General features: G+C 33.9%; 1 long non-coding RNA gene across 1 annotated transcript; it reads right to left on the bottom strand.

Annotated features, from left to right (window-relative positions):
* Positions 1–1343: 1343 nt before the first annotated feature.
* LOC122045100 lies at positions 1344–4122 on the bottom strand. Its single transcript, XR_006129894.1, has 2 exons — positions 1742–4122; positions 1344–1652 (listed from the first exon to the last, which is right to left on the bottom strand). It is a non-coding gene; the product is annotated as an uncharacterized LOC122045100 (long non-coding RNA).
* Between the last annotated feature and the right edge of the window lie 891 nt (positions 4123–5013).

Raw genomic sequence — 5013 nt, 5'->3', positions numbered from 1 at the left:
ACGCTACTCTAACTACTTCGAAAAGGTCTCCGAGATATTGAAAAGCAACTCCGACAAGCTACGCACAAGTATGCAATCATGATGTATTGTAATATAATCTAAATTCCTACATACTTACTCTTGTAACGATTTTGTGATTATAGTGATTACCCAACAAAAACATTCAACGAGTATGGATCATAGAATTAGAGTCGTTGAAGACTTCGAGCCAAGTAAAACTACTTGTGTTAGCATTTGATTTTCATGATTCTTTTCTACTATGCATGTTTTTTTGAATTTTAAAAAAATGATGAATATTATTCACTCACTCCCCTCCTCTAACATATTTACGATCTAACACTAACAACTAACTTCTACAATTATAGAAGTACTAACTTCTACAACAATCACTTTATATATTTTAATTTTACTTTTCTAAGTGATAATCTAATTAAAATAACATTTAAGTAAAACAAAACAATGAAGACTCTTGACACTTACTATATTTCAAATGAACCAACAGTATAATTTAATATATAGATTTTAGGACGTATAGAAATTAGTCATTAACTTTTATAATGTGCAAAAACTAATCGTTAGTTTTTAGGACATAATTTAATCATGATTTTACATGTAATTTTATAACATATAGTAACTATTTACTAGTTCTATATGCTTTTACATTTTATAACATAGAGTAATTATTTACTAGTTCTATATGCCAACCGCATTGAATTTAGGATAGTTAATCATTTATGCCTGAAGAACAACTTACAACTGACTAGCCAATCCAATGGCTCGACTAAGTGCTCAAATTATTTAGCCTTACTGGTCCTCACTTCATTTTCAACCAGTTCAATTCAATATTATAGATCCACGAACACGAATCTTGATGGATTTGAACCACCAACCTCTCGAGCCAGTCACAGGACAATGGATGACCGAGTGCTCCACCATTTTGAGCTAAAGATTCAGTGTAAAACGATGGTGTGTTATGTGAAAAACAATCAGCCTAACACAAAGTTCTTTGGTAGGATGAAAATATAGATTCACTGTATACTCCTACCTTGAAATTCAGAGCCACGGATACTACATGCAAGGTTAAAGCAGTTTAAAAAACAATTTCCATAGAACTGTTAACATCTGAAAGGCGAAACGAAATAGATATATACATCTCTAGTCAAGGCCATAGATGCTGTACAAGGTTCACCAAATTCTTTTTAAAAATAGATTTGTAATTAATTGAAAATAGTATAAAATTTAGCAACTAAAAATATATTTAAACATTTTCACAGCAAATAAGATAAAAACGTCTAAGTCAATAAATCAAATATTACTACTCCCTAAAATAAAACGACAAAATAGGGTGCATAATCAGCAATTTAAAATGGTTCTCGAAGTCATCGGGTAAGGATATAGTTAAAGTTGCAATCACAAAAACTTGTAAGCGTTTGATGAATTTGACTTCTGCCAAATAGAAATCTAGAAGTGAATCCAAAAAAAGGCTTACAAATTCAAGTTTGTTCTTACAGGAGTCTTCAGAACTTGACTTCACATAAGAGTGCTCAAAACAATAGTCATAATACGCCCAAATTTTTGCTCCATGAATGTATCTCAATTTCGGACAGATGTGGCAACGAAATTTTAAGCTTCAGGTACCAACAAATCCAAGCCTACAAGGAAATATACCCATAGTTAAAGCTAGAAATCCAGCCAAAATGAGATATATACATGAGAAAAACTTTCAAATGTAAATCTCTACAAAAGTAGTCCGAATCTTGAACCGAGAATTGATTCCACCAAAATGCAGGGCGAGATGCTTCCAAGTCTTTTCCAGATATTTTACATGCGCCCCGAGTTCAATTGACAGAGCTACAGACAATCTTAGGCAGCAGCATGTTTAAAATTGAATACAATCGACAAACTTCTATAGAGCTTCAGCTGCAAAATCTTTACCCCCGTAGTCAGGAACTCTCAAGACTGTTGTAAGCCATGTAATGAGTAGAGCATAAGAGGCTTTTCTACTACATGATTTTACATTCACAATTACCCCAATTATGTTTACATATTTTTCCCAACAAACCCATCACCGAACCAGACCCGAATTTACAACTGTTCTACAGGATTAAATGGGAAACAGCACACAGAAAAATGTAGAAATGTACAGAAGATATGACAGTAAAATTTTCAACAATCACAACATCAATCATGAACTTGAGAATATATTTGAACCCATAAACGTAATTGTTTCAACATATTTAGCCTTGGTTAAGTTTTACCGACTGTATATGATGATATGGCAGTAATGGAGGGATATTAACTACAAAAATTTATTTTTAAGAAACAAAAACTTGATTGCCATTTGAAAAATTACTTCTTAAGATAATGATCCATATTAAACATTTCAAGCTAGTTATAACACCATTTGCTATCAATTATTAGTGACCATAAAAACTTTGCAATTTACTGTATTTGATAAACAATTTACAATGATTAAGTCGCACACCGTGGATTACGAAGAGGAACCACATCTATCAATACCAGTGATATGTGCGTTCAAAAAAAAAAGTATGCAAATTTGATAATCTTTAGTTCTTAAATGAATCAATCTGCAAAATAATGAACCAAAATTGTAATGTATGTACCCAAGTAATGAGTAAATTTAATAGAGTATAATTAAATGAAATATAATTAGAATAAAACTAAAGGAACGAAATGAAATTAAGAGGTATAATCAATTTATATTCATTATTTGGTTTTAATCATGCATAATCAATATTACTTGGTTTTGATAAGTTCAATGTGCCTGAGTTACTTGTCTTTCTGGCATGCCAAGCTTGGTTGATCCATCAGATCAAACCAACAAACATGTCGAATCCAAGGAACTGACCACCAAGCTCACTCAATTGAATTAGCCAGCCAGATTGTCTTACTAGATAGGATTGACCCAATATCAATGGTCAAATCAGTCCAAGTCACTCATATAATTTATCTACATTTAGTTTTGAAATGATAACTTGACATTGTGATATACTTGAATGTAGTGGAATAATGAATAAATCAGAGTAAATGAACCATTTCATTCCATTCTATCCAATGCACCCTAAACCAAATATAGATTCATAGAATTCTATTCTTCTTTCACTCACGTTGCTTTTTATCAAAAAACTTGCTCCTCTACAGTCAGATTGGGGCGAAATTAACATGTATACGTCTGTCTCATATCACTAAATCCACTAATCATGTTAAGCAAATACCAAACTGAGCTACTGAGTCTTTATAAGAATTGTACCTTATCATTTCAGAAAGATGGTTCAAATTGATGGGGACCCCATGATTTCACCACTTGGAATGGATGCGTAGGCGATGGACAATTGAATATGCAGCGGTTGAATCGGGATATTGCTGATATCGCCATGAAACCACATTTAACTGATAGCGAGATGGGACGATAGGGAAAATGAAATTCAAAGAGGTAGAGGCAGACACACACACACACAGGCGATGGAGAACCCGGGGAATAAAATCAAATGCCCCGTGCGATCTCCCCGCCAACACCCAAAAAATATTACTTTTTATTAAGCAGGGGTGACCTGCCATGCGAGCGCACCCAACATGGCAAAGGTCGATGCAACATGTTCAAATGCATATTACCTTCCCAGTCTATCATCAAGAACCCAGCCCATCCGTCTTGTTCTGATCCCCAAGAGGCATCCACTCCTTTACAACTGACAAGTTCTGAGCAAGAACTTAATCATTCAGGCAAACAACGTCTATTTTCCTGGCAACTGGAGTTAGTGGATCGAAGACGCCCGTCGATCCGAACTTCAAGCCGAAGATCTGCTTCCGCGCCTGCAATGCTTCCTCGGCAGCAAGAACAGAACGAACCAATCGGTGGAACAGCCGCAAGAAACTGATCGGAAGCCATAACCATCTTTTAATCCGCAAAGCAGCGAAGAACCACACCGCAGAGAACCGCTTGGATCGTGAAAAAGGCCTTCACCAAGATCTCTACATAAAAACAAAAACACTCGAAGACATGTGAGGGGAAAAAATCCAGATCACCTGCGATTTGCCTATCAAGGACGGGCAGGTTGAGGGCCAGATCCAGATCGCAAGAAACCCTATATCGGCTACTGCGTGTGGATATTATATAGCCAGCGCTTGCCCTTACGAGAAGGTTCTGGACGCCTAACACGCGGCGGATTCTAATTTGTCAGAGCAGGGAGACTAGGTCAATGGTTGCGTACGGCTCACGCCAAAACCGACTTGTTCGCGCAACCATGCAATAGCCGTGTGAGAATTTGATATTGCCGGTTCAACACCCAATTCCTTAACGAAAAAGCCCCTTATTTTTTTAATTAATTAATATCAGCCAGAAATACATATGCCGTTGTTTTGTTTTATATATATATAGCGCTGATATACTATGAAACGACCCAGTACGCGACTGTACGCATCGCGTAAAATTTCAGCGTTTTTTTTCTTTTTAATTTTTTTTAAATTTTTGAATTAAAAAAATAATTAAAATATTTTTAAAAAATTTAATTTTTAGGATTCAGGTTTTGGGTTATAGGGTTATAGTATCGAAGTTATTTTTTTTTATTTTACCTCTAGGGTTCAGGCTTTGGGTTATAGTATCAAAGCTATTTAGGGTTCAGGCTTTGGGTAATAGTATCAAAGCTATTTTTTTTAGATTTTACCTCTAGGGTTCAGGCTTTGGGTTATAGTATCAAAGTAATTTTGTTTTTTAGATTTTACCTCTAGGGTTCAGATTTCCCAATTAGATTATAGTGTTTGGTTTTAAAAAAAAATAAAATAAAATTAATTTAAGTATTTATCAAGTATTGTAATAAGTATTGTAATATGTTAAGGGGATATATTAATGTATTAGAAATTTATATAAGGAAATATTAATTTTTTTAATTGATTTTTTTTAGTTTAAAATATTTATATATATATATATATATATATATATATATATATATATATATATATATAAATCACGCTTCTAAATAATCGTAAAATATAATT

This window comes from Zingiber officinale, chromosome 2B (genome assembly GCF_018446385.1).
Source record: "Zingiber officinale cultivar Zhangliang chromosome 2B, Zo_v1.1, whole genome shotgun sequence".
In the NCBI taxonomy this organism is placed as follows: domain Eukaryota; kingdom Viridiplantae; phylum Streptophyta; class Magnoliopsida; order Zingiberales; family Zingiberaceae; genus Zingiber; species Zingiber officinale.
This window is presented reverse-complemented; position numbering and strand designations above follow the sequence as displayed.